Raw genomic sequence first — 10645 nt, forward strand, 5'->3', positions numbered from 1 at the left:
CTGAAATTAGCCATCAACTTGCATACATCTTTCCACCAAAAGGAGCCACAGAGAACAGTATCATGTGGAATCCTTTCAAAGTAGTAAGAATCCCAAACTAATTGCACCCAGGGCACATCCACCTTATTATAAAATTTGCTGAGGTGTTTCAATAAGAGAGCATCATTCTGCAGTCCAGGGTTTAAAATCCCAAGCCCCCCCTTTGACTTAGGTCTACAAACAAGTTGCCAAGCCGCCAGTGAGTGACCCTTTTCCTGACCATATTTCCTCCATAAACACTGCCTTTGGATTCTTTCCAATTGTTTTAAAATACCCTGAGGAATGGACAAGCTACAAAGGTAAAAGATAGGCAAGGAAGAGATCACAGAATTGACTAATTGCAGTCTGCTCCCTTGTGGCAAGAACCATGAACTTGATGTCAATCTTCCCTCCATACAATCCACAAGAGGAAGGAGGTCAACTATTTTAGGCCTGGTGGTCCCCACTGGCAGCCCCAGATATGTAAAAGGCATAGTGCCTAATTTGCAATCAAGAAAGGTAGCCAGGTCAGAAGCATCCTGCTCATCTACATTGATAGGATACATGGAGGATTTATGGAAATTGATCCGCAGTCCAGTTGCCTGTGAGAAGGAATGCAAAACTGATTTCAGAGCCCTCAATTGACTTAGATCAGCATTTAGGAATAGCAGTGTGTCATCTGCATATTGGACCACTGGGAAATCTGGATCATCGGTAAGCAGGGGCCTGCTTATTAAACCTTGTTGGAGAAGATTGTTCACTAAAGTCTGTAAAAGATCAGCCGCAATAACAAATAGTAAGGGAGAAATTGGGTCCCCTTGCTTGACTCCAAATTTGCATTTGAAATGATGACCAGGGACTCCATTCAGTAGTACAGAAGAAGTGCCAGAAGACAGCAACTGCTTAATCCAAACAATCCACCTTTCATCAAAACCTTTTGCAATTAAGATCTTTATGATTGCCTAGTGCTGGATAGAGTCAAAAGCCTTTTCAAAGTCCAACTTAAGCAAAAGGATGGGCCTTTTAGACTGATTGCACTGATGGATATACTCAAATGTCCAAGCAAGACAATCCTGGATTGTTCTTGATTTGATGAAACCATATTAGTTTTTATGCACACATTTGGTGATCTCCAGTTGGAATCTGTTAGCAGCAAGCTTTGTAAGAAACTTTAGGCCAACAGAGGTTAGAGAGATTGGTCGAAAATCTCCCACACCCTCAGGTGTCTGCTTCTTTGGGACCAGGGTAATGAATGCATCATTCAAATTTTCTAATTGCACTGTTCCAGCATGAAACTCCGTAACCAGCTGTATAAAATCAGCAGAAATTATATGCCAACACTTTTTTTAAAAAGAGCCCGTTAAAGCCATCAGGTCCAGGGGCCTTATCAATAGGCAAGTCCTTGATAACCTGCTCAATTTCTTTTAATTCAAAAGGTTTTGTGAGCACCTCCAAACCCTGGACCCTGGGTATTAGAGACAATATGGTTGCATCCAAAGAAATTGACTTAACTGTCCCCATTCTGCTTTTGAAGGTTGTCAGGAATTCTCTGGCCATTTCCTCATGGTTAGATGTTACTGTTCCATCTGACAGCAACAAGCTTGCCACAGAGTTTTTTCTAAATCTTTCAGTTGCCATGGCCTAAAAGAATTTGGAGTTTTCCTCTCCCACTTTGATGTACCTAATTGTACATCTTTTCCTCCAGTACAAGTATTGTATGTGAAGCATGTGTTCATGGTGCATTTTAATTATTTTCCTGAAATTAAACTCAGGCCTGGATAAAGATCTCTTATCTTCAAGATTGTCCAACCAAAGAATTACCCAGTTACACTTCTCAATCAACCTTTTGATGTGTGATAAACCTTTCTGCCATTTCTTGAGAGCAAACCGCAAAGCTTTCAGTTTGTCCACAATTATTGCCAAAATATGGGTCTTACGACTGGGGCGAGTCCACACCTCCTGCACACATTCCATAAAGCCTGCCTGATGAATCCAAAAGTTTTCAAACCTGAAGATATGTGCTTTGGGAATTGCTGTACTGATGGCCACCAGACAAGGAACATGATCAGATGCAGTCTTTGCCAAAGGGGTCAGTTGGGTCATGGGATATATGTTAATCCAACTTGCAGAAGTAAAAAGCCAGTCCAACTGTTCCAGGAGTGGCCTATCTTGCATGTTAGACCATGTGAATTTACGTCCTTTTAGAGGAAGTTCTAACAATCCCAAATGGCCAATTATTTCATTGAAAATGAACATATCATTAATATCACCCCCGGGGAGATTTCTATTATCAATGGAACGGATGAAGTTGAAGTCCCCCATTAACATCCACATCTCATTCGGATCAATGTCCAAATTGTAAATCCAGGAGACAAACTCATCTCGCAACTCACCCTAGCATGGACCATGCACATTAACCAGAAACCATTGTTCATTATTATGGACCGAGGTAAAATGCATAACAATAGCGTATGGTTTAACTGTGAGAAGGGTGCCACGGAACATATCAGATCGCCACGCTGTTAAGAGGCCCCCAGATGCTCCGCTAGAGGGAGACTCAACAAATTGATCGAACCCTTGAGGACAAATTCTTTTCATGATAGAGCGCAAGCAAGAGGGTAACTTAGTTTCCTGCAAACAAAGCACTGAGCACTGACTCTCTATCACTTTCTCCCTAACAGAGCGCTGCCTAGCATCTGAATTCAGACCACGAACATTCCAGCATAGAACTTTCCAACTACGCGTTGTGACCGATTCATGGATAACCATTGCGTATAGAAGTAATAAAAGTGTGGCACATAATGCCACACCCTCCAAAATAAAGCTAAATTCAGTACCCCAGAGTGTCACCTCCCAGCCTGGACTTAGTTCAACAGTAATAAAAACAGACAGCCAGCACCATCAGACTTGGCATATAAAGTAACATAAAAACTAATTGGAAGATGCAGATGAGTTCTCGTGTGGATTAGCCATAAGCTTGTCCACCGTTAGGAGCGCAGGATCAACCTCCAACTGCGCCCCCACAGCTTGGAGAACATGAAGCGGGGTGTGAGGTGGTGTAGTGGGCCGAGCGTCTTCAGTATCCTCCACAGAAGTGGGCTGGGCCTTGTCCTCCATGGGCTTTGCACGGGGGCGCTTTTTAGATGGCTGCAGAGAAAGTTGCTCAAAGACCACGTTTTTGTACCCATCTAACTTTGCCACGCTCCGTGTGCAATGCCTTAGTGACGTATCAACAACAGGAGTCTTCTTCTTGTCTCGCCGCTTACGAGCAGAGGATTGCTCCACAGAGAACAAAGGTGTTGATTGAACTGATACTGGAAGAGCAGGACTAGCAGACTCAATTTCTTCAGAAACAGACTCCGAAACAGCAGGCACCGCCTCAAATAAAGCTCTGGCCACAGGGCGCTTCTGCATGATAGGTTTTCTAACAGCAGGAACAAGAGGCAGTGAAGCAGTCAAACAAGTAATCATCCTTGATTCATCAAAGGCAATGGACCACGACCTCTTGGAGTAGATGATTGTGCCCATCGGCTTGGGGAAGATAGATCTTGGCACTTCCTTGACAGAGAAATCAAACATAAGGTTTTGGAAAGACCTTTGCCAAATCATCTCCGGGGGAAGAGGAGGTCCTGCCACAATACGTGCCATGCCAATAAAAATCTGATGCTGCTGAATCATAGGGGGATGGTAGGGCACAATGCCAAGCTGATTCTCCTCAAGGACAGGGTGAAGGGGCAAATCATGTTGTTGCTGGATTTCACCTTCTTGTTCTTGCTGCTCTACAGAAACAGACCCTTCTGGCTGATCAATTACTATTGAAACTTGATCTTGTTCGGGAGCAGCAGGTGGCAGTGCCTGTCCATTGTCAGCTTCATCTCCCCACAGGGCATTGCCCCAACCAGGTGCAGGCGCTTCATTATTGACCAGTGGAGGCGGCGGAGCGAGAGGTGCATCATTCCAACCCAGCATTGGGTATGGAGGTAAGGCAAACATCAAATTATTAGGCACCAGATTGCCAGGTAAAGGGTGAGGGTTTCCATCGAGAGGCATAGGGTCTTCGTCATTTGGCATCTGGTCTGCAAAATCTGCACCAAGAACATAGCAAGTGGCCGTCCAAGATACTTGAGCACCTCCATACTCTGCATAATCACCAAAAACCACATCCCTTGGAACCAAAGGCGTATCTGGGAAAATAGCTTCAACCAAAGTCCGGACAAGATAAGGATCTTAACTGTCCCAAGAAATAAACTTTCCAAAAGTGCCTACAGCCTGCGAGATGTATTCAGTGGTGCGATAATCCAGGGGAATCCCAATGAACATTAACCAACCCTTACGAAAACCGTGTGTTCCTTTGAAATTATCTCCCTCATCATGCTTCATAAATCTGACAAAACGGTCATTGCCCAAAGGAAAAGGTGCATGATGAACTAGGGTATATCTAACCGTCGGATCCCTGACTTGAAACAGACCCATCCGATGAAACCACGGCTGAGCAGATCGAACCATAATACCTCTATTCTGCAGAAACTGGACGACTTCGTTCCGCACCGGGCCGAACGGCCCCTCCGGCGCCGGCATCACCTCTGCAACCATGTAGTCCTCATGCCGGCGGGGCGGACGCGTTGCAGGCGTGAAGAAGGTGCGTGGAAGCGGACGATCGCCGCCATCGATGATGAGATGTCCAGGGGGCACAAAGCGCTGTGGGTCGAGCTCGTAGTTCGCCATAGAAGAGCCAGGAGCTTGTCGGGGGTTTTCGTTGGTTTGGGGTAAGGGGAGATGCAATGGAGGCGGCGGCGATGGGACTGGACAATCTATCCCAATAACTCCGGCTCTGTTCCCATGAGTAGCAGCAGATTCCAATAAACTCATTTTTTGTTGAACCGAAATTGGCCTCCAAACCAATCCATTGGAGCGCGTGAAATCATTACAGGCCTGGCTAGAGTGACCAGGACGGGAGCAAGCCGTGCAGACTACTTGCCTTCCACAAGTCGTTGACATGTGGCCCTTCTGAGAGCAAATAGTACAGGTGACCACACGGTCCACCATGTCATCGACCATGGCATCAAACTGTCTGGCTGCCTCCTGAGATGAGGGGATATCCGGACGATAAGAAGGAGATGGGCTCGAAGGCCCAAAGGCAGATGGGCAAAGTATTGAAGGTGAGGTAGAATCCCGACGGGCCTCCAAAGCCTCATCCGGGAAAATGTTTTGAACTGGCGACAATCCCTCCTCTACGCAACTGTCAAGCGAGAATTCTGCATGCACAGGGGAAGGGTCCTCCAAAACCGGATCAATTACCGGTGAAGCAGATTCCATCCGGCTCAACGCCGACAAGGGAGTAACTGTTCCAAAAACGATAGGTGGACGTGCCACCGTCCAACACAAGTCCATGGGTGGCGTTGGATGTATGACTACACGTTCATGTGCAGGAAGATTATACCACGCATCTGTCATGAAATCAATGCACTCTTGCGTAGCCGGATATCTATATCCCTTGCAAGCAGAGTATCGCTCAAACGTGGCAAAAGAAAGCTTTCTACGAGCAGATGGAGCAGTCTTAAGAGCTGATCTAACCGGAGGCTTATTCATGGCCAAAAGACCTAAAGATGAACGACGCTTAGTAGGACTAACTAGAATCCATTCTGCGTCACATTCCTTCCCCCAGATCCGGAGCTCTCTAATCCAATTAGGCCCCCCATTTCCCCACAGATGAAAATAGCATTTGAACAGATCGCAAGCATAGGAATGGAGATCCATAATAAGAAAACCAACTTGCTTGCAAGAGACATGAAAGGAGTAAACCTTATCCTTGATGTGAAGAACCTGAAGATCAATTGCCGAACCTCCAGTTACTGCCTCCAAAACCGCGGCCACAGAATCCTCCGAGAGACGAAAAGCATGGCGGCTGAATGAAACCACTAAGATGAATGAACTCCTGTGCCTGGCAGGGTGGACCGTATGTCCAGTAGATCTGAAGACCTCTTCTGCAAAAACCCTACCCTTGGAGAAATCCAAGCCAAGGGTAGATCCACCAGGTGAACCCATACTAGATGGGTATTACCTTGATCCCAAGAGAACGCCGGAACAGATGATCGGAGAGAAACCAGAAGTTAGTGGAGAATGAGGCAGATCGCCGGAGAGGGTGGGGGAGCCGAGGTGGAGGGTGGGAGCGCCATATCCTTTGCTACTATTCCTCAGAGTGTTGTTGAGAGCAAGCGTGAGGAGTTCCGCAATTTCAAGGAAGGCCGCTTGTCTGTTTACCAGTACAACATCATGTTCCAGAAGCTCGCTCGTTTTGCTAAGCAAGACGTCCCTGACGAGAAGAGCATGATTTATTAGTTCAGAGTTGGCCTCAGAGAAGATCTGCAACTAGCTCTCGCACTTTTTGAGCCGCAGAAGTACGATGAGTTTTACAACATGGCACTGAAACAAGAGACTGCTTAGCTCAAGTGCGATGCTTCCAAGAAGTGAGTCAGAGATGCAACTCCTTCTTCCTCATCTCAAGTGGCAAGTAAGCAGGAAAAGTATTGGTTGCCTCCTCCTCCATTCTGTCAGCCTTATCAGCAGAAGAGCAAAGGTGGCAATGGATCTTCCCACCCACCCAACCCAGGCTTTTAGAACAAGACTTCGTCTCATGCTCCAAGATCAAGTGCTTTGTATCACCGTCCACTCTCGGAGGTCACGTGCAACAATTGTCAGCAGAAGGGTCACTATGCCAACAAATGCTTCAATCAGAGGCGTCTTCCTCCTCCACCTCCTATGAGATCTGCCAGTACCGCGGTGGTCAAGCATAATCGCAAGCATGCCAAGGTCAACATGATGAACGCCGCTCAGGCAGAGGACTCGTCAGAAGTTATCATGGATAACCTTCCTGTTAACGATGTTCCTGCAAAAGTTCTTTTTGACACTGGTGCATTGCATTGTTTCATCTCTAAACCTTTTGCATCAAAGTATGAGTGTGATTATCAACATTTTCCAAGATCTTTATCAATTGTGTCCCCGGGCAAGCAGATGACAGCTAATATATGGTTCCGGATGTTACCATCACGATGGGTGACTACAAGTTTTTGTCTTCTCCTAATTTTCTTGGTGACTCGGATATTGATCTTATTCTCGGAATGGACTGGCTTTCTAAGCACAAGGCTCAACTTGATTGTGCTGCCAAGCAGATTCAATTGACACATTCGTCTGAGGATGTAATCGTCTTTGCTGCTCGTGATGATACCATTCGACTGTTTTGTCTCAACGAGAAGGGCGAGTTGGATGCCATTTCTCAGATTCCAGTCGTTTGTGAATATCAAGACGTCTTTCTAGAAGAGCTTCTAGGAATGCCTCTGCACCAGCCAGTGGAATTCCTCATCGATCTTGAGCTTGGCACGGAACCTGTTTGCAAACGTCCTTACAAGCTTGGACCTGAAGAGTTGAAGGAGCTGAAGAAGCAACTCGATATTCAAGAGCGTATGGGTCTCATCCGACCAAGTTCTTCTCCATGGGGTTGTGGTGTTCTTTTCGTCAAGAAGAAGGATGGAACAGACCGACTTTGTGTCGACTACCGTCCATTGAAAAAGAAGACCATAAAGAACAAGTACCCACTTCCCAACATCAATGAGCTTTTCGAACAACTCAAAGGTGCTCAAGTATTCTCCAAACTTGATCTCCGTATGGGCTATCATCAGATTCACATTCGTGAAGAAGATATCCCCAAGACAACATTCAGAACAAGCTATGGTTCATATGAATACACTGTCATGTCTTTCGGCCTTGTCAACGCTCCCCCAACATTCTCTTGCATGATGAATTTAATCTTCAACGCCTACACAAATGACTTCGTCTTGGTCTACCTCGATGACATTTTGGTTTTTTCCAAGAACAAGGAGGGTCATGCCAAGCACTTGAGATTGGTTCTGGACAAACTCAGAGAACATCAGTTCTATGCGAAGTTTTCAAAGTGCGATTTTTGGCTCGATGAGGTTCTCTACCTTGGACATATCATCTCTGCCAAGGGCATAGTTGTTAATCCTGAGAAGGTGTCTGCAATTGTGAATTGGGAACCACCTCAGAATGTGAAGCAACTCCGCAGCTTCCTTGGGCTCGCGAGCTATTGTCGTAGGTTCGTTGAGAACTTCTCTAAGAACGTGAAGCCTCTTTCCAACCTTCTCCAGAAGCATGTGAAGTATGTCTGGTCGCCTGAATGTGACATCGCTTTCAACACCATCAAAGAGAAGTTAATCGCAGCTCCAGTTCTGACTCCTCCTGATGAATCCAAACCGTTCGAGGTTTTCTGTGATGCTTCCCTTCAAGGTCTCGGTGCAGTGTTGATGCAAGAGAAGAAAGTTGTGGTCTATACCTCTCGCCCTTTGAAGCCCAACGAAAACAACTACCCCACTCATGACCTCGAGTTGGCGGCAGTTGTCCATGCTCTTTTAACATGGAGACATCTCTTGTTGGGAAGAAAAGTGGACATCTTCACTTATCATAAGAGTCTCAAGTACATCTTCACTCAGCCAAACCTCAACCTCAGGCAGACTCATTGGGTCGAAATGATTCAAGAGTATAATCTGACTATTGAATATACTCCAGGCAAGGCCAATGTAATTGCTGACGCATTGAGCAGGCAGGCTTACTGCAACAGTTTGATTATCAAGCCTTACCAACCAGAGCTTTGTGAAGCTTTCTGCAAACTCAATCTTCAAGTTGTTCCTCAAGGTATCCATGCCAACCTCCAAGTCTCTCCTACTTTGGAAGATCAGATTCGTGAGGCTCAACTTCTTGATGCTATGGTGAAGAAGATCAAGATTGGGATTGCCAAGAGTCAACCCAAGTACAAGTGCTATCGTCTTGATGACAAGGATACTCTATTCTTCGAGGATCGCATTGTTGTGCCTAAAGGTGACCTTCGTAAAGTCATTATGAACGAGGCTCACAATTCACTCCTCTCATTCACCCTGGAAGTACAAAGATGTACCAGGACCTCAAGCAGTCGTATTGGTGGACTCGAATGAAGCGCGAGATTGCTCAGTTCGTGAATGAATGTGATGTCTGCAGAAGAGTGAAACCAGAACACCAACGACCAGCTGGTCTCCTCCAACCTCTTGCCATTCCAGAATGGAAGTTTGACCATATTGAGATGGACTTCGTGACTTGATTTCCCAAGTCCAAGCGTGGCAATGATGCTATCTTCGTTGTCATCGACAAGCTCACCAAAGTGGCTCATTTTCTTCCTATCAAAGAATCTATCACAGCAGCTCAGTTGGCAGAGCGATATACCTCCAGGATTGTCTCTCTTCATGGCATTCCGCAGTTGATATCTTCAGATCGTGGCAATATCTTTACCTCTAAGTTTTGGGATTCTTTTCAGAAGGCCATGGGCACCAACATTCGCTTCAGCACAACTTTTCATCCTCAAACTAGTGGCCAAGTCGAGCGAGTCAATCAAATTCTTGAATATATGCTCAGGGCTTGTGTCATTTCTTTTGGTATGAAGTGGGAAGATTTTCTTCCATATGCCGAGTTCTCCTACAACAACAGCTTCCAAGCGAGTTCGGGCAAGGCCCCATTTGAGATTCTCTATGGCAGGAAATGTCGTACTCCTCTTAACTGGTCAAAGTCTGGTGAATGCCAACTTCTTGGCAATGACTTGATCACAGAGGCTGAAGAAATGTGCAAAGTCATTCGTGAAAATGTCAAAGCCACGCAATCGCTCCAGAAGAGTTACTATGATAGCAAACATCATGACTTGGCTTTCGAGATCGGAGACCATGTCTACCTCCGCGTCTCTCCAATGAAAGGTACTCTTCGCTTCGGTATCAAAGGGAAGATTACCCCTAGATACGTGGGTCCTTTCAAGATCATTGGCAAGACTATCAACTTGAGCTTCCATCCAACTTTCCAAACGTGCACGACGAGTTTCATGTCTCTCAGCTTCGCAAGTGTTTCAAGACTCCTGACCGCTCCATCAACTTCGAAGAGATTGATCTCCAGGAAGACCTATCTTATCATGAGCACCCCATTGCTATTCTTGAAGAAACTGAGCACAAGACTCGCAACAAGTCTATCAAATTCCTGAAAGTCAAGTGGTCACATCATTCCGACCGTGAAGCCACCTGGGAACGCGAGGACCACCTCCGTTCTGAGTACCCGGAGTTTTTCCAATCCTAGATCTCGGGACGAGATCCTTTCATGGTGGTGGAGTGTTGTAACACCCCATATGTAACCTGCCATATTTGTATTCCAACTCTTGCCATTTCCGGCACTAAGTTATGATATTTCCTCGTTGTCGGGTTTTTGTCTTCGTGTTGTTTTGTCTTTGTCATGTATCTCATATAATGTCTTCATGTGCACCGCATTTGCATACATGTTCGTCTCATGCATCCGAGCATTTTCCCCGTTGCCCGTTTTGCATTCTGCCGCTCCTATGTCCCCCGGTGTCCCTTTCTACCTCTTTTCGTGTGCGGGTATTAAACATTTTCGGATTGGACCGAGACTTGCCAAACGGCCTTGGTTTACTACCGGTAGACCACCTGTCAAGTTTCGTGCCATTTGGACTTCGTTTGATACTCCAATGGTTAACCGAGGGACCGTAAAGGCCTCGTGTGTGTTGCAGCCCAACACCCCACCAAAGTGGCCC

The sequence above is a fragment of the Triticum dicoccoides genome, chromosome 5A (assembly GCF_002162155.2).
Source record: "Triticum dicoccoides isolate Atlit2015 ecotype Zavitan chromosome 5A, WEW_v2.0, whole genome shotgun sequence".
Taxonomy (NCBI): domain Eukaryota; kingdom Viridiplantae; phylum Streptophyta; class Magnoliopsida; order Poales; family Poaceae; genus Triticum; species Triticum dicoccoides.